The sequence below is a fragment of the Prionailurus viverrinus genome, chromosome A1 (genome assembly GCF_022837055.1).
Source record: "Prionailurus viverrinus isolate Anna chromosome A1, UM_Priviv_1.0, whole genome shotgun sequence".
Lineage (NCBI taxonomy): Eukaryota > Metazoa > Chordata > Mammalia > Carnivora > Felidae > Prionailurus > Prionailurus viverrinus.
In genome coordinates this window covers 47,739,319-47,760,208 of record NC_062561.1, presented here as the reverse complement: position 1 = coordinate 47,760,208, position 20,890 = coordinate 47,739,319, and the positions used below count along the sequence as shown (strand labels likewise).

General features: G+C 35.9%; 1 protein-coding gene across 8 annotated transcripts in view; it reads right to left on the bottom strand.

Annotated features, from left to right (window-relative positions):
- PIBF1 (progesterone immunomodulatory binding factor 1) overlaps nucleotides 1-20,890 on the bottom strand; it is a 208,321-nt gene that overhangs the window by 172,177 nt on the left and 15,254 nt on the right. The window lies entirely within an intron of this gene.

Genomic DNA, 20,890 nt, shown 5'->3' with positions numbered 1-20,890 from the left:
CTTATTCACCACTGGATCGCCATCACTTTACAAGGCATTTAGTATACAGGAAAAATCAAATGAACGCTTTTGAATAAATTAGGAAATAAATGAATATGGAAATGAGAGGAAAAACAAAACACAGAGACAGAGTTCCTCCTTATTTCTGCCCTTTGAACTTATCAGATCTTGCCAGCGACTGTCAACTCCACCCCCAGAACCTGTCATGATTAATGCATCCTGTTCCAAGTCATTCTTTAGTAGCAGACCAGGTAAGCGTGGCCACATTCATTCCACAAATACTGACTGAATTATTTCTATATGACTATTCCTAGATGAGGCTCTGTACACACAAAGATGAGTAAGATACTCTGCTTTTGTCCTTTTCAAACTATTAAACATAACTTTGAAATGTTAGCTCCCAAATTTCTATCCAAGGGCTGTCTGAGAAATGCATTATGGAAAAACTATCATGGTGTGTTTTGTTTTGGTATCATATTATGTTCTTATACTGAGAAGCTCCTCCTAAGACTGGAATGTTACTATAGTATTAATGATAGGATCATAACTGAAGATACTCTATCATACCCCCTACGGATTATCACATACATCATTTTAGGCCTAAGTCCCAGAAGATACTTCAGTTCCCCTGAAGAATGCTTTATCCTTCTAAATGCTATTAATCATGTAGCTGCTATGGAAGTGTATAGTATGACAGTTGGGAAGGCAAGCTCCAGAATTCACATGTCTAGAACCGAATTACCTGCAGTTAAGACTTTGGGCAGGTTTACCTCTCATGTTCAGAGTCCTTATCTACCTCACAGAGTGTTGACTATATCAAGTAATACATCTATAGTGCTTACAAAAGTGGCTAAAAATAGTATATAATCATTAACTATAAATTAATATAGTACTTCAATTTTACTTTGGCTTCCAGAGAGATTCGAGCCAAACTGATAGCTCAACTTTAAAAACTGCACAAAGACCAAACAGAATCCTGGAGGAATATGAACATTTAAAGGGTGGCCAGAGGACAAAGAGCAGATGGCACCTGAGGGAGTATTCACAGAAATAAAGGGTATTACACGCTATGACTGTGTACAACTTCCAGGTGAAGGCTAAAGGGAATAGGGAAGATTACTTTGTATCATCCCTATACATCCTTCCCTGTTTTGAACTCAACATCAACTTATTTGGGAAGACTCAAGCCCCAAATCTGAGTTTGATGTTTGTCTTATATTTTTCCATAGCACCTGGTTCTTTCTGTCAGAAACCCTATCACATGTGCTATGAGCAGCCATTACTTGCCTTCTACATCATAAGAAAAAATTTAAGGAGGTTTTCCATAATCCTAGTACCTAGTACTCTGCCTATTATACTAGAGTTTGCAATTAATGTCTGTGGAAAGGAGCAAAAGAGGACACTGAAGTGACTAAAGCAAAAGAAGTAAACAATATTTTCAAACATAAAGGGGCACACATAAAATTTCCAGTCATCAAACCCTAAGAGAGAATTTCCATGTTACAGTAAACCAGTTAACAGTGTCTCAATTTCCTTTTATAATAAAGAAAAAAAAAGTTATATGGGAAAAATAAGAACAGTCCAAGTCACTGAGAAGATTTAAACTATTTGACAGGTTTCTACATATCTAAAATGGAACTGATTTTGACTGCCAGGATTAATGTTATCTTTTTCCTCTTCTATATTATTCATATGAGGAAATAATAGAAGGCTATCTCCAGACTGAAAAAAGTAAATGTTATTGTAATTGCATGTTTTCTTCTCTTTCCTATAACCCTCATCCTTCCTCACACCCACCTAAGACGTGGGTTTCCTTGAAGACCTGCTTTATCTCTGTACACCAAGTAACCTTTCATAGTAGTTATACTAGAAATATTCGCAAAAGGAACTAATGTTGAAATATAAATGGACCATGTATCACTAGCATTTAAAATAGTTTCAGATGTAGAAAAAATGACTTTAAAAGTTAAGTATTTAATACATTATCAGTTTTCCAAGTGAAATTACAGAATACTATCATAAATCTGCAAATAATACACGCCTTCTGAAACAATAATATCTATGCAACATATACGCGGAATTTTGAGACAGCACAAAAGGAGCTTTTATTCTTGATTTGGGTGGTGGATGTATTCATTTTGTAAAAATTCAATTAAGACTTTTTTATGTAGGTTACACACATTTAAAAAGTGAAACAGGGGCACTTGGGTGGCTCAGTCAGTTGAGTGTCTGACTTCAGCTCAGGTTATGATCTCACGGTTCAGGGTTCCGAGCCCCGCATCGGGCTCTGTGCTGACAGCTGAGCCTGGAGCCTGCTTCAGATTCTGTGTCTCCCTCTCTGTCTCTGTCCCTCCTCTGCTCATACTCTGTCTCTATTTCTCTCTCTCTCTCTCTCTCAAAAATAAGTAAACATTAAAACAATTTTTTTTAGGTGAAATAAGAGGCTTCAAACAGGAAAATATTAACTGGGGAGAAGTTCTTCAAGGGTGCCTGAAAAATAGGAATGGAAAGCATGAGATGTGATAATCACATCAAAGTGGCATGAGCAGGATGAAAGTGGGTAGTGAAGAGACTCACTTTTTTTACTCTATGTATCTCTCTACAGTTTGTTTGACATTAGAAACTGAAAATGTTATATTATGTAATGTTTTGGCAAATTTATCTATTAGAACTTTCACATTTATAATGAGATGCCCTTTCTTTCCAAAAACAGCAGCTAAGCATTTTATTATTTATTTATTTATTTATTTATTTATTTATTTATTTTTTTAATGTTCATTTATTTTTGAGAGAGAGAGACAGAGGATGAGTGGGGGAGGGGCAGAGAGAGAGGAAGACACAGAATCCGAAGCAGGCTCTAGGCTCTGAGCTGTCAGCACAGAGCCCGACACGGAGCTCAAACTCACAGACTGTGAGATCATGACCCGAGCCGAAGTTGGACGCTTAACCGACTGAGCCACCTAGGCGCCCCAAGCATTTTATTATTTTTTAATGTTTATTTATTTTTGAGAGACAGAGAGAGAGAGAGCACGAGTTGGGGAGAAGCAGAGAGAGACACACACACAGAATCCAAAGCAGGCTCCAGGCTCTGGGCTGTCAGCACAGAGTCCGATGCGGGGCTCAAACTCACGAACTGTGAGATCATGACCGAAATTGGACGCTTAACTGACTGAGCCACCCAGGTGTCCCACAGCAGCCAAGCATTTTAGATTTACAGAATTTCAGAGATGAAAGATAGCCTGGAGATAATCTACTACAATCTTATTTTCAAGATAAGAACATTAAAGCCTAGAGGGGTTAGAAGATGTGTCCAGGATTCCAGGGCTAGGAGAGGCTGAACTAGAATCTATGTTCTCAAATTCATACATACTTCATGCTTTTACTTTCAAGTTTCTGGTTTTTGAAGAATCAATTCTCTAGAAACTATAAAACCATTGTTGGAAGTTAATATTATTATTTACTGTTCAAATCTAGGGTGCTGAAATCACTTTAATTGCAAATTTTATGGGTTCAAATATGGCATATGCATAAATCAGTTAATTTTGGACTCCCTTCCTTTAAAACAATTACTACACTCATTTCTTAAATACATAATAAGAACCATTTGACAAAATAACATCAAATCTAAATGTTTTCTAGAAAAAGTTAAAAAGTATTCAAAGATGCAATTAAATAGGCACATTTTAAACAGTCAAGCTGCTGTGTAAACCAAAAGGCAATTACTTTAGGTATAATGAATTTCTAAGCATCATTTAAATCTTTTGTCTTTCACACCACTTAAACTGAGAACAGAGTGGTAACCTATGTGTCAAAATAAATCTTTAATAAATGAGGTGATCTCCTGCCTGTGGGGAGATAGGGCAGTTAAGGAAATTGGAAAGGTGATATGGTGACATTTACCTTAAGGTCAATGGTTCAAATCAGAAGCCGTTTACACTGGATAGCAGTTTAATGAATGAGAAGAAATGGTATGGTTAGCCATTCTGGGAAAATGAGAATTCATTCCTCAGAATTCTCACAAGTTTCACATTATCTATAATCTACTCCAAGCAACTAAATATGGAAAAGAACAAGAAACCTAATTAACCTTTGACTGCTATAGACTGACCTTTAAGTAAGTGTCTGTTTTGTGGCCAGAGACTACTATTTGTTGTTGCTATGATCCTCAAGAAATATATTATTTACACATTTTTTTTACTCCTTCTAAAGTCTTAAAAAAGACAAAACTGAAGTATTAAAAGTCTACCGTGCATTAAAAAGAAAACAAGAAGATTTAATGATTTTTTTGTTTTACATGATAATATATATATTTTAATAAATGATAATAAATGATAATTTTTAATAATATCTATTTCAGCCAGTAAATGTGAATTCAAACATGAAAGCTTAAGCTTTTCTAAAGGAAAAATTAAAAAATTTAGAGGAATGACGAAAGGTGACTTCAAGTGTGGTGGAGGTTAGATTGGGATAAAGAGATGTGGGTTCAAATCTGTCTGCACTGGACTTTTCTAGCGAGTCAGCTTCTCTGAATCTTAACTGCTGCCTCCACAGAGTGAGTACACTAACTCATTTAGTGGTTCATTAATTTTCATGTGTCTACTACTGCAGGACACGTTATATTACTATTACTCCCAACTAGCTCATGGATCTAGCAGAACCCTCCACTGCTGAACAATATGTTGTGTTGGGAAGCAATTTTTATAGCTTACATTTTATTCAGCAAACTACTGAAAGAAATTTGAAATACTGTTTTTTTCAGTAGGTATTGACCCAAATATGATTGAATCAAACAAATTTAAATCCTAACATTTTAAATGAGACCAATTTACTAAATTATCTTTCAAATCTCACTGATTATTCCAAGAATGTAAGTATATCAATTTAAGAAAGTATGGCTTTCAATGCCTTTCAAGGGATTTATATAAGCATTAAAAGTATGAATGCAGTACAACATGATCAAGATCATACCTTGCTATGAGATCAGACAATGCTATGAAACTCAAAATCAACAACAAAAACTTTGGAAAGACCATAAATACTTGGAGATTAAAGAACATCCTACTGAAGAATGAATGGGTTAGCCAAGAAATTAAAGAGGAAATTAAAAAGTAAATGGAACCCAATGAAAATGAAAACATGACAGCCCAAAACCTCTGGGATGTAGCAAAGGTGTGAAGCATAAGAGGGAAGTAAAATATAGCAATCCAGGTCTTCCTAAAGAAGGAGTCTCAAATCTCAAATACACAACCTAACCTTAACACCTAAAAGAGCTGGAAAAAGAACAGCAAATAAAGACCAAAACCAGCAGAAGAAGGGAAATAATAAAGATTAGAGCAGAAATCAATGATATTGAAATTTAAAAAAAGTCAATAGAACAGGAGCTAGTTCTTTGAAAAAATTAACAAAATTTATGAACCCTTAGCTAGACTCATCAAAAACAAAAAGGACTCAAATAAATAAAATCATGATAAAAGAGGAAAAATCACAACCAACACCACAGAAATACAAACAATAGTAAGATAATATTATGAGCAATTATATGCCAACAAATCAGGCAATATGGAAGAAATGGACAAATTCCTAGAAACATATAAACTACCAAAACTGAAACAGGAAGAAATAGAAAACTTGACCAGACCTATAACCAGTAAAGAAGTTGAATCAGTAATCAAATATCTTCCAAATAAACAAGAGTCCAAGACTGGATGGCTTTCCAGGGGAACTCTACCAAATATTTAAAGAAGAGTTAAAACCTATTCTTTTGAAGCTCTTCAAAAAACAGAAATGAAAGGAAAACTTCCAAACTCATTCTATAAGGCCAGCATTACTTGATTCCAAAACCAGACAAAGACCCCACTAAAGAGGAGAACTACAGACCAATTTCCCTGGTGAACATGGTTGCAAAAATTCTCAACAAAATACTAGCAAACTGGATCCAATGGTACATTAAAAGAATTATTTACCATGATCAAGTGGGATTTGTTCCTGGGATGCAGTGCTTGTTCGATATCTGCAAATCAATCAGTGTGATACATCACATTAATAAAAGAAAGGATAAGAACCACATGATCCTCTAATATGCAGAGAAAGCATTTGACAAAATACAGCATCCTTTCTTGACAAAAATCTTCAAGAAAGTAGGGATAGAAGGATCACACCTCAAGATCATAAAAGCCCTATATGAAAGACCCACTGCTAATATCATCCTCAATGAGGAAAAACTGAGGGCTTTCCCCCTAAGGCCAGGTACACGACAAGGATGTCCACTCTCACCACTGTTATTCAGCATAGTGTTGGAAGTCCTAGCCTCAGCAATCAGACAACACAAAGAAATAAAAAGCATTCAAGTCGGCAAGGAGAAGTCAAACTTCCACTCTTTGTAGACGACAAGGAGAAGTCAAACTTCCACTCTTTGCAGACGACACGATACTCTATGTGGAAAACCCAAAAGACTCCACCAAAAAACTGCTAGAACTGATCCATAAATTCAGCAAAGTCACAGGATATAAAATCTAATAGTTTCATTTTTTTAGTGTTTATTTTAGTTTTGAGAGAGCCAGGGAGGGAGACAGAGGATGTGAGTGTGTGCATGAATAGTGGAAAGGCAGAGAGCAGGAGTGAGAGAATCCCAAGCAGGCTTTGCGATTAGCTTGGAGCCCGATGAGCAGCTCAATCCCACGACTGTGAGATCACGACCGAAGCGGAATCAAGAGTCAGACACTTTATTGACCGAGCTACCCAGGTGCCCTATTTTTATAATTTTTTGTCTCTTTCTTTCCTCTTTGCCCTACATCCCATGTAACTTGTGTTTTTCTCTATTTTCCTTCATATACTTCTCCATGAGTTCATATACTCACTCGTGTGGATGCTCAGAGGAAGGAGGCATTGCTGGTTATTAGTTTCCTGATCAAAAGAAAAAAAAAAAAAGTGGGGCACCTGGATGGCTCAGTCAGTTAAGTATCTGTCCAACCAGACTCTTGATTTTTGCCTCTGGTCATAATCTCACAGATGGTTGGGGAGATCAAGTCCTGATCCACACCCCCATCGGGCTCTGCCCCCATCCGGCTCTGCATTGACAGCACAGAGACTGCTTGGGGTTCTCTCTCTCTCTCTGCCCCTCCACCACTTGCTCTCTCTCTACCAAATCAATAAATAAAGCTTAAAAAAAAAAGGGTTGAATATTTTGTATCCAGGTTTAGTCATTTAGCAATTTACCTTGTGAAAATCCTAAATTAACTGATATTCTCCAGTTCATTCTACAAATTCCTGCACAATATTCTATGGTATAGCCTGTACCATGGTTTTTGTAACCATTTCCTTGCTATTGTATTCATGGGCATTTATTTTGTTTCCAGTCCCTCCTTTGCCCTTTCAGTGCTTGTTGCCAGAAACAGTGCTGCAATAAATCTCCTTATACAAATATCCTTTTGCACTAGTACTTCACCCTGTGGGACCCAGTCTCAGTAGTGAGGTTACTATGTTGAAGGATGCTCACGTTCCATTTTAATTGACATTGCTAGATTTCTTTCCAAAGAATGCATGTAGCAGTTCACTTTTCCACCAGCAACATGTTTATCTTTTTCCTTTAGAAAAAGGTACACATATTTATTAGGTCTTTTACATTTTTGCCCACCTGAGTTCTCACTGATACTTTAATTTTATTTCCCCCAATGCTACCTAGTTCGAGCATCTGGCTATTTGAATTTGCATTTTGTGAAATGCCTATTCATAGTCTTTGCCTATGTTCCTTTGGGCTTGTCTTTTTCCTATTAATTTATAAGAGCTTCAAATAGTGCTAGTATTAACTTTTCATCATCTTCATTCCAATTTTTCCCCAAATGCATACTTTAAACATTAAACTTTGCCTATGCTTTATTATTATTATTATTATTTGTCTTATTCTTTTAAAGCTTTTTTGTTTCCTTGTCTTGGCTGAGATTACCCCAACCTCTAGGACAGCACTGTCCAACAGAACTCTTCTTCAATGAAAAAAATGTTCTGTGTCTGTACCATCCACTATGGTACTCACTAACCACTTGTAACTAGTAAGTCTGAGGAAATGAATTTTAATTAACTTAAATTGAAATAGCCACTTGTGGCTCTGACTACTACACTAGACAAGTAACTTCCAGAACTTAGTTACTCATACAAAGTTCAGTCCACTAACTGGCATTGGACAATGAGCACTAGTAACATCTGTGAACATGCTAACTGTGAACAGTCTTAGGCCTTATCCCAGAACTATTATATCATTTTCATTTTAACAAGATCCCCAGGTGATTTTTATTTACATTAGAGTTTAAGAAGCACTGTTAATATTCACTTAAATTAGGGATTCTTAATACTTTCTTGTGCCATGGACTCCACTGGCATTCTAGTGATGCCTGTGAACCCTTTCTTTTTTAAAAAATTTTTTAATGTTTATTTATTTTTGACAGAGAGAGAGAGAGAGAGAGAGAGAGAGTGCGCGAGCGCACGAGTGGGCGAAGGGCAGAAAGAGAGGGAGACACAGAATCTGAAACAGGCTCCAGGCTCCAAGCTGTCAGCACAGAGCCCAATGTGGGGCTCAAACTCACAGACCGGGAGATCATGACCTGAGCCGAAGTCAGATGCTCAACCGACTGAGCCACCTAGGCGCCCCCCATGAACCCTTTCTGAGACTGTTTCTAAAAGCAAAAATTAAAATTTACAGAATTATGAAGGAAACAAATCATACTGAAATAAAACTATCAAAGTATTTTTAAGAGTTATGTAATATGTCCTGGGGCGCCTGGGTGGCTTAGTTGGTTGAGCACCCGACTCTTGATTTCAGCTCAGGTCATGAGCTCATGGTTGTGGATCAAGCCTGGCATTGGGCTCTGTGCTGAGTGTGGAGCCTGCTTAAGATTCTCTCTCTCTCTCTCTCTCTCTCTCTCTCTCTCTCTCTCTCTCTCTCTCTCTGCCCCTCTCTCCCATTTGCTCTCTCACTCTAAAAATAAATACATAAAATAAAAATAAAAATTGCTCATCTAAAAAAAGTTATATGTCCTTCTTTATGAATGCATTAAAGGTAAACTCGGCGAGGGGCCTAGTAACTACAGTAATATTGAAGTAGTGATGAGCACAACTCTATTTAAAGATTTCTGCAATAACTAATATTGTGATGAAAATATGTGATTTCTAATGTTGACAGAGTGTCATAGGTAGCAGCAGTTCTACTGTGGTTTTTGCTTATATCTGTTATTGAATTAAGAGCTAACTTTTAGTTAGAAGTGAAAATAATTTTCCATACCGCCTGAAGGCATGTGGACCCGAAGAATCTGTGTTATTGTTCAAGTAATGGCCTAGATTTTCTTCTAAAAATTTTAATTCAACGGGAATTAATATTGGTGAATGGTATAAAATGTGAGGACACCTTTTTTTTTTCCCTTAAACAGATGAATATCCAGTTATGCTAGGACCCTTACACCAAATAACCATTCTTCTTCAACTGAATTAAACTACCACTGTTGTGGAATATAATTAGATCTACTTCTGTATTCAGTTCCACTAACGTTTGTTTGTTTCTATGCCAGTATCACATTTAGTTTATATATTAATTTTGAAGTATATAGTGGGATCTTGGTTGGACTAGTACCTCAACTTTCCCCACCTCTCATCTTTTTTTTCCCACATTTTTCTTGCCAATTCTGAGACACTTATTTTTTCGTATAGACTAATTTATCCAATTCCAATCCTTGTACAACGCTTCTCCTCTCTACCAAAAAAATAAAAAACAGAGGCACCTGGGTGGCTCAGTCAGTTAAGCTTCTGACTCTTGGTTTTGGCTCAGGTCATGATCTCACAGTTCATGGGATTGAGCCCACGCAGGGCCTGTTTGGAATTCTCTCCCTCTCTCTCTCTGCCCCCTGCCTACTTGCAGTCTCTTTCTCTCTCAAACTTTATAAAAATTAAACAAAATAAAAAACAAAAAACAATAAAAGTATTGGGATATAAACTAACTGCATCTGATTAATATATTAATAAGAAAAAAGTAATAATTTTATGATCTTAGTCTCCCTCCTAAAATATGGTGCTTCCAAATTCAACTCTAAGATTTTACAGTTTTCTTCATAGAAGTCCATTACCTTCCTTACAAAATGAAATATTTTTCTCCTGTGCCCCTGTATAGCAGTTATTGAGCAGTTATTTCTCTAAGCCTAGAGAAAGACTGATTATATATTAATCTTGTATTCAGTCACAATATCAAATTTCTGCATTAATTTCAGCTGTTTTTCAAACATAACACAGAAAAAATTTTAAAATCTCCTTTCAAATTTATATATGGATAGTTTCTTCTTCTTAGTGCATCTGCTAAGGCCCTCCAAGACCATGTTAGTTAATAATGAGCAACCCAATCTGTGTTTGGTTACTGATGTTAACAGAAGAAGGTTTTATTGTTTTGCCATTTAGGATAAATATTTTTTGGTTAACATTTTGTTTGTAAATATTTAAGTGTCTTTAATAGGAATAGTTGCTAGATTTTAATTTATCTTTTATCATCTACTTATACAATCATATGATTGGTTTTTCTCCTTCAACTTGCTAATGTAATAGATTATCCCTTCTATCCTAGAATATACTTTAATCATAAAGTATTATTCTCTCAATACAATACTAGAATTCATTTTATTTAGAACTTTTGCATGTGAATAAGTAAAACTGGCCTATAGATTTGTTCTGTTTTGTTTTTGCACCATCTTTCTCAGAGCTTTCCATCTTTTTCAATAGTTTGGTGTAGTTTAATTAACTGGAATCAGCTCTCCTTGTGGAAATTAGCTGTGAACCTATCTGGGTAATCCATCTGTGAACCTAGTAATTTCGTCAGTAATACATCTTTACTCACTTTCTAATGCCTCTATAGTGATTATTCAAGTTCTCCACTTCTGTTGATTTTAGTCATCTATATCTTGTTGGGACATTTCACTTTTCTTTCAGTTTTCAAGCTTATTACCACAGAGCTATATTTTCTTAACATACAATCATTCTGTACTCCTTGTTTTTCTTTCTTTCTTAAAATGACTACTGCATGTCTTTATTTTTCATCTTTCTCTTTAACAGTAAAGGCATTTTAAAGCTCTAGATTTTCCTCTCGCACAGCTTTAAATGTCTCAAGGATTTTGATGTAAAATGTTCTCATTTTCATTGTTTTGTTTTACTTTCTCTTTGATCTAGAAGATATGCTGAACTTCTCAGTAAGTTTATTTCCCCCACCTTTTAATTATCTCTAGTTTTACTAAATTATGATTTTTAACAGGAACTATAAAATCTGTACTTAAAATGTGGTCAAGTTTATACGTGATAGTTTTGTAAACTTCCTAGTGACAAAAAAAATTCTGATTAGAGAACATTGAGCTTTGTATATAGTAACTAAATCAATATTATTGACTGAATTAATTCTTCTAGTCCTTACTTTTTTTAATCTATTAAATTAATCTACTTCTGAGGAAAGTAGATTATAAACTTTCCCAGCATTATTACTTCATTAAGTTCTTGTTTTTCTAAAAATTTTTTCTAATTACTGTCATTCGATATGCAGAAGTTGATGACTATAAAAATCATCTTTTATTATTTTTTGTTAATGTTTTGTAGTTTTTATCTTAAATTATACCTTATCTGATATTAATATTACATTCCTGTTGTGTTTTTTCATAATTGTTAGCCCATCCCTTTATTTTTCAATCTTTATCAATATAAATTAAGCATTTTCTCAAGATAAATAAAACTGTGTTTAGTTTTAAAGGTCAACATAAAAGTCTCTATTTCAATAGAATACTTTAGTCTATTCTTCAGCTTTCTGGAGGCAAGGGAGATTGTATTCATCTTATTTGGGGTGGCGGTAGGGAGGAATTCATAGATTTTTACAGACTAACGTCTGCCAACAATTTTCCTGATCTTGCTTAAGGCTCTCTCACACTGTCTCCAGGCTGTCACCAGGCCAGGGGAGAAACACCCCAAACCTGCTTATCTCCAAGATGGCCTCTATCAACTTCTTCCCTTATATGTGGCAAGCTATGACCCGCCTGAGAAATGTAGTCTATTCCTCTTAATGGTTTGCTTGACTAAGAATATGCTGTAAGTGATGTTCTGAGACTTCATAGTTAGGTCCTAGGAAGCCTTTAAGTGTTGGCCTGAGTTTCTTGAATGCTTGAATGCTCACTCTGGAGGACTCTAGTTGCCTTGTGCTGAACTAACCATGTTGAAGGATGCCTAAACTAGTCATATGGAGAGGCTAGGTGCAAAGAGAGTGCTCTGACCCCAAATATGTCACTGAATTAGACTTCAAATGATTCTAGCCTCAGACAGGCAAGCAACAACCAGCTGAACCTATCAATCTTCAGAGATGTAACAAATAAATAGTTTTAAGTCACCAAGTTTTAGTGTAGTTTGTTATGCAGAAATATACAAATGGAACACCAGTTTTCCTAAAGTCCAAAACTTCAGTCAGATCCAGCCGCCTGCTAGCCCAAGTGGCAGATTGCTAAGAGGCAGATCACTGGAATTAGATGAAAGGAAAAATGAAATGAGGTCTCATTTAGGTTGTCAGCTCCTAGAATCCCTTAATTTCCTCCTTTTTCAAGTAAGCCTAAACAGCAACGCTTGTTCTATTCAGTAGTTTGTTGACTACATAATGTAACTTTAAAATGTTAGAACATGTAGAAGTTTATTTAGTTTTGAGTTTTGCATAGCTATACCAGGCATCAAGTATGATGACTCAATATCGTGACTGTTTTTCTCTATGTGAACTGTGAAACCTGTATTCATACAGTAATCCATGACAGCATCTGGCCTTTATTTGGCTGACGTGTGTATTTTACATATTAAGTTGATGGCTATTTAGAAAAATATTTTTAATGTTTACTTACTTTTGAAAGAGAGAGAGACAGGGTACAAGTGGGGGAGGAGCAGAGAGAGAAAGGACACAGAATCTGAAGCAGGTTCCAGGCTCTGAGCTGTCAGCACAGAGCTTGACGCGGGTCTCAAGAACCATGAGATCCGACCTGAGCCTAAGTCGGACACTTAACCCACTGAACCACCCAGGTGCCCCAGCTGATGGCTATTTTTAAAATTATCTTTGTGGTGCCATGACAAAATTAAATGCAAACATGGGCACGAACATCATAGTGATTACACTCTTAGTATAAATTATTTGTTCAGATGATCTAGAATATGCAGTTATTAATTAATTTTTTAGATCATAAAGTTATCTCATAAAATTAAAAATGACCAAAAAGAACTCTTTGACACCCAAATATGTTTGTGGAATCTGGGCTGAGATGTAGATGAAAAGAATGAAGTGGTCACAGTGTATCTTGATATAAGTTGAGCATTTGGTAAGGTCCCTCATGAGTTTTTTTCCTGTCATAATATGGTGATATACCATCTTGGCCACCGGGTTCAAGAGTGTGTTTCAAATGCATGAAGCTGCCACATTAGAATCCCAGGCCGTTCATTAAAATTGAGATTCTTAGTTCTACCTCTGACCAAAAGAGCCTATAAATGTAACGGTAAATCAAAATTTTGAGAAGTGTTTGTTTACTTTAACATAGGGGCAAAACTATTATTGTTTACTGATAAGTTTGTTAGATACTCTAGGATAATTATAAATGACAGATATTATCTTAAACATGTACCTTAAAAAGTAATTTAAATCTCATCAGTTAAGTCGGATAAAAAAGAAATTTCAGAAAATTTAATGTCCCTGAAATATAAAAACCTAAATAACAAATATGTATCATACCTCATTTTCATACAGTTAAAGTCAACTGGATTACTCACATACGAATACCTAAGATGTACCTAAAATGAGCCTCGAGGTAATCTTGCAGAATTTTTCTCAACAAACGTCACTATGTTTCTAAACGAGGAAGTTATCTTAAACAAAACACTCTTCTTGCTTCCTAGTTACCAAAGTTCTCATAAGAAAAAAATTTTTCACCATTTCCTCATGAAACGCTATAGCTTCATTCAGGGCAAACTCATTAATTCCTTACATAGTACTGTTAACATTTCTTTCTTCTGAAACAAAACTTACATACTGAAATAACTCTACAGCAGCAAAATAGCTGCACATGGTTTAGCTACATGCATTGGAACAAAATTTGACCTGTTACAGATTTCATAAGTAGAAAATAAAAGTACAGCACTTATGAAAATACTAAGTACCGTACACAAGCTTATACACACAATACAGCTCAAAATACGTTAATTTTAGACATTACTGACACTTACAAACTCTAAACTTGAAGTAGAGGGTGCAGCCCCTCAAAAAAATAAATAAATTTGAAGTAGAAGATGAGCCCTATTTTCCAGTGTTAGTGTCTAGATATTATTTCCAAATTTTATTACAGATCTGGAAAAAAAAATTATGAAAGAAGATCCCAGAAATTCATTAATATTTGCACGTCAGGAAGGGTGACTTCATTTTTAAAAATCAAAAATCCTTTTTTTAAAAAAAAAATTTATTTTGAGAGAGAGAGAGAGAGAGAGAGAGACAGAGAGACACCCAAGCAGGCTCTGCACCGTCAGCACAGAGCCCAATGTGGGGCTCGAACCCATGAACCATGAGATGATGACCTGAGCTGAAACCAAGAGTCGGATGCTTAACTGACTGAGCCACGCTGGTGCCCCCCCAAATTACTTTCTGTTAAATTTCTAAGATAGTTTTCATGTCATATCGGCTATGAACCAGATTATGTAAACAAAAGCAGAGTTAATGGTGTACTTACAGGGCTTTAACATCTCTAAATATTTTTATTAGGTATAATTATGAAATCAGTATAATAATCGACACACCTTTGGTCTGAAGAATATGTGTTATGCCAGGAAAGTTTGTTTTTATACTTTCGTCTTCCAGTTATAAATCTGAATTATTAGGAAAAAATCGTATTTGACTGGTTTTAGGCAGTGGATATGAAGTAAGGAATAGAAATGAAAATAAGGTGGACTCCTGGCTGGCTCAGTTGGTTAAGTATCTAACTTGATTTCGGCTTAGGTCATGATCTCAGCGTTCGTGAGTGCAGGGCCTGTGTGGGATTCTCTCCCCCTCTCTTTCTCTGCCCCTCCCCCTCACTCTCCCAAAATAAATAAATAAATAAATGTAAAAAAAAAAAATGAAAATAAGGTTACAAGGTATCACTTTGGCCTTTAGGTCAAAAATGACAAGATTTTCTGAGCAGACCAAAACAGGTTAAAGAAGTAGATGAATATATGCTGCCACCATGTGGTGAAAAAAATTAAGACCATTTTGGAAACTACTAACTCAATCTAGGAAAGTCTTATTTACTAAAGTACAAGATTTGTTCTCCTAGTTGTCAGTCTCAAACTCAGAGACACAACTAACAAATATATTAGTTTCTCTTACTAAACAACAATGAAACTGTCATTACTGTCATTTTTGAAGCATCTATATTTGTTGGCTGTTCTCTCCTCTTCAAAGTTTCTATTAACTTACTACTTGTTCTATGACATAGTACGCACCTTCCTGGATTTGTCTTGAGTTTAGCCTCTTACAATTTTTTTTTTTTTTTTAAGTAAGCTTCACGCCTAGCACGGAGTCCAACGCGGAGCTTGAATTCACGACCCTGAGATCAAGACCTGAACTGAGATCAAGTCCAATGTTTAACCCACTGAGCCACCCAGGTACTCCTATCCTCTTGCAACTCAATCCTCATCTGTATTGTGATTTTAGAAACTTCAACTGCATTTTTTCCTAGCTGTTGGTGTTCATTCAACACATCCTAGTTTTCATATATCTCCAGAGAATGAACTTAGCTCCCTGATTACCAGATTTTAGTTTCTAAACTCCAAACTCTATTGCTTTATCAGGAATTCAATAATTATCAGTAGGTAAGAAGTGCAAACAACCAAAGTTACAGTTTTCAAAACTGCACACTTGTTTCAAGGTCTAGTAATATGTTTTCTTTTGCTTCTAATATTTTTCTTAATAGCGCCGGACACGTCACCATCCATGTCAGTACAAAGCCAAACATGTTGAGAAAAAGTGTCTCCCATGGAGCTAAGGCCCTTTTTAAAAAAAGTAGGGTGATCTCAAAGTCAAATATTCTATCTGCATAGATTAGATTTTCTCTTTCTTCATCTACGCTTAAAACAAAATTGTAAGCAGTTCTACATCTGCTAATGGCTCTGTAAGTTCCCACTTGAACAATTCTAATGTAGAACAAGCATAAATTCTGGACAAAATATAAAACAACTACCTAAGGGTACAGAAAAGTGACCCAAATTAGGCAAATTCTAAAGCGGAGTCCATCTGCACAAGGAAGAAGCAAATTTTCCTAGATGAGTCTCCTGGTCTTGTCTGACTTTTTTAAAAAGGGTTTTAGTTTGAGGGGAGGCCTACTCGGTGCCAAGTTGCAGCAGAAAATCCTTCATTTTTCTAGCTTGAAGAATCAGAAGACAGAGTTTAGGGCAACTCAGATGCTCTAATGTAAGGACAGATTCCAGACAACCAGAGAAAGGGAACCTTGAGTTCTATGGACAATCTCAGCCAAATCTCTGGTTGACCTCTGAACAATGTATGTGTAGGAGAGACCCACGAAGCCATACTAACGCCCAAAAAAGTTGAACTGAAATTTGAGATGCTGCCCAAGAGACACAGTATGCAGCTTGAGTACAACCAGGTTAATTTCTGCTACAGCAAAAACAAAGGCACTATCTAGAGGAACATAAAATGTAGTCTCCACAACAGTCACATGTTATGATCGAAGTTTACCCTATGTTTTAAATACATAATTTACAATTACTTGACTTCTGAAGAAACAGAAAAACGTAACCCATTTTTAAAAGACAATGAACAGAGATCAACTCTGAGGTGACCCAGATTTTGGAATTAGCAACAAGGCTTTAGAGCAGTGATTTAACTATTCTCAATGGCATAAAGAAAAATACGCTCACAATGAATAAACAACCAAATGGAAATCTAGAAGTGAAAAATTCCACTTTTAACATTTACCCCTGAAAAACAAAAACATGCCCACACAAAAGCCCATATTCAAATGTTTGAAGCAGCTTTATTTATAATGGCTCCAAGGTGGAAATAACTCAAATGCCCATCAACTGGTTAATGAACACATCCATATAATGGAATATTACTCAGCAATTAAAAGGAATAAAATATTGACACATGGAAAAAAAGGCTTGACAATTTCTCATAAGACTCAATATGACTGGTGAATGGATGGATATATATGTGAGTAGGACAGGTATAATAAAATGTTAATGGCAGAAATTAGGTGATAGATACACTGGCATTCCCTGTAAGATTCTTTGAAGTTATCTATTCTTATTTTTTTTTTTTTTCAACGTTTATTTTATTTTATTTTTAGGACAGAGAGAGACAGAGCATGAACGGGGGAGGGAGGGGCAGAGAGAGAGGGAGACACAGAATCGGAAACAGGCTCCAGGCTCTGAGCCATCAGCCCAGAGCCCGATGCGGGGCTCGAACCCACGGACCGCGAGATCGTGACCTGGCTGAAGTCGGACGCTTAACCGACTGCGCCACCCAGGCGCCCCTGAAGTTATCTATTCTTGAAAATATTTTAATAAAATGGAAATATATTATACTCTCTAGAGCTGGTGACCAATTTTGAACATGCTAATTTGGGGATTATAAACTGAGAGGTTATAAAAAAGAAACCACACAAGTTATAATCAGTCCTCTTATCTCCTGAGATCTTCCTCCAATTTGCCTTACTAGTTTTTTTATTCTACTAAGAAAAACTTTACTGTCTCCAAATTTGAGATTCTCCTCCGGGCTTCCTTTCTAGTATAATGCTTTAAAATGTTAAATATTTAATAAGATTGGACTTAACAGTTATCTCCGGACAGTACTTCTATTTTGATTTTTCATAAAGTTTCTTTTATTTCTACTCTCTGGCTCTCATTTTTCAAACACTGAAGAGAAAGCAATTCCCCAAGTACTCATAATAACAATTCTTCAGAAGTCTGTCAAAATTTTTAAAACTAAAATTTAGAAGTCTGTGAATGGCTTTTTGGAAGTCTATATATTCCATCATGTACAGGTATCACTCAAGTAAAATACTATATTTGGTTTGTTCCTTTATATTCATTTAACAATTTTTTGTTGACCTTCTCCTATAAGTTTACACTTAAATAATTATTCAGTATCCTAGTCTTCACGCATTCTGCAAGCTCAGGAGGAACAGAAGTGTCGTTTATCCAGTTTGTAGTTATCAAGGTCCTTAGTTTCTAAGGATGGGTAGACAATTTACCATCTCTCAAGCAATTAAATCTACTCTAACTGCTCCATTTGAATAACAAGATTATACATTTGCTGCCATTTCAAGTACATCCTTGAAGTCCTTTAAAATTCTTGGGTGAATACCATCTAGTCATTTTTTTTTTTTTTCAGAGATTTTATTCCTCTTTAAAATTACATAGCATTGTGTGTAAGACCCATGTTACTTCCCTTAAGGTATCCAACCCTAAATGTATATAAAGATAAAATGTTTGCTGAATTACTATATGAAAAGGTCAAATACTATAAAAATTTAGACTCATGACTTACTGAATATCAGTAACTTCATAGTGATTGCAGCCATTAACACCACGACCTTGTCCCAAGGCTTACTGTGACACTGTATCTTACTGCTTATTGAATGAAGTAATACTTCCTTACATTTGTCAAATTTAGGAGAGTTAGAAATGGATACTATCTTTCACTGGATGCATTTTCAACTTGTCCTCTATGAAACAAAATATTTATTCCCCTTAGGAAGGAATCCAAATTTTCTCTCACAATAGTTAAGAAGAAAATTTACTTTTATGTATTGAGACCTAAATTAATGATACCACTAGAAAAGTAAAAAAATTTTGCTACTCCATTTGTATATGATGGGCATTTTTGAGTTCCTAATTACCTGCCTCAAACCACCAACAATAAATTACTCTACATACAGCACACATAATGAAGAGGAAAGAATTATGAAACCCACTGGGTAAAAAGCACCGAAACGAGAACATTTCAAGTAACAGAACCAAAAACAGAAATCTGCACTTAAAAACAATTTCATTTAGTGCTTTAAATAAACTAGGTGCTTGGGAACACTTAAAAGTCCTCGAGACAATGACTCTCACTGATGACAACTGAACTCCAGTAACCTGGCAATCTCTGTTACCTCTTCAACCTAACTGAATCCTAATTCAATGATTTTTGATAAACTTCCTGTTTACAAACCTTCCTTTAATGATCATAATCTTCTCTACCTTCCCTATATCTGGTTATATTCACATTCTTCAGTTGTTTTTTAAACTGAGTTCCATCTTTTGGTAAAAAGTTCACGTAAAATTAAAACTCAAGCCATCAAGAGCTAAGTGATTTACTCTAATAAAATTATTATTTTAAAAGCCATTACGTGGAATACGAAGATAAAATGCTTTAAAACTCAAGAGTAATTCAATCAACAAACACCACTGAGTTCTAACACTTTCTCCCAAATATGTAATTACTGGCTATGCCCCAAACACAGATGATTCTTTTTATCACACGGATCACACTGACGTGGTGAGCCTTAGACACAAGTATACCCTGATGTCCAAGAGCACTGCCTACACCGCTGGTTAGCAATTAGATGAATGTCTGTTATTGACAACGAAAAAACTTCTATGGTTTAACAATGTAATTTTGTGTATATTAGTTATGTTCTCTCACCTTAAAAACAAATGCCTCCCTTGACCCTACTTCTTCTGTCATCTTCATCTCTATCCTGATGTTCCCTTATGCAATCAAAGCTCTACAGAAAGAGTTGCCTAGACTTGTCTCCGATTCCTTTCCTCTACTCTTAAACACACTGTAATCAAAGTTTTGACCTCATCACTCCACCAGAACTACTCTTCACAAGGTTATCAATGGCCTTATTAAATATAATGTGAATTCCCAGACTTCATCATACTAGACCTATGGACAGCATTTGAAATAGTTGACTCTCTTCCTTGACAAACTTTTCTCCCTTGGCTTCCGGGACATGAAATTCTCTTGGTTTCCTTTCCTCACGGATAAATCCTCCTTCTCTATTCTACAGTTCAATATTGAACTGTCCTAGAACTCAGGACTTAGCCCCCCCTCTGTACACCCTCCTGTGGTGATCCCATCCTGGCTTTAAGTATTATTCTTTATGTTAACAACTTCCAAATACATAGCTTCCCAAGTTCAGACTTGCATATCCAAGTATTTTCAATTGTACATCTAACAGATCTCTCAAACTCAAAACAGCTAAAACCTGAACTCTCTTTTAACCCTAAATCTGCCTCACCCACAAGCTACCATCTCAGCTGAATGTAAATCCATCATGATTTCAATCCCCAAACATTGGAGTTGATTTGGACTCCTATCTTTCTTTCATGTCCTCCATTCAATTCATCAGGGAATCCTAATGGCTCTACTTTTAGAATACATATAGGGCCCAACCAGTTCACAGCACTTCTACTGCTGCTACCCTGATCCCTGATTTGAAGCACTACCCCCTCTCACCTACATAACTACAACAGCTTCATAACAAGTCTGTTTCCATCCTTAGAGCTCTATAGTCTGTTCTCAGCAAAAATCCATTTTCTGGGTCATTAACAAAGCTCTTTAAATTTCTTTGAGGGTCTACTATGTACCAGTCAGAATAATCCTTTCACAATATGTCAGATCATGCCACATCTTCCCCCAAATCCTCCAATGCTTCTTTTCACTTATGGTTAAAATCAAAGTTGTCACAATTACCTCAACAAACCCATTACCTCTCTGATCTTATCTAACTATTCTCTCCCTTCAACCACCAGTCATATTGGCTTCCTCACTGTTCCACAAACACCAAGGCACCCTCTCGCCTTTGCATTGGCTGTTCCC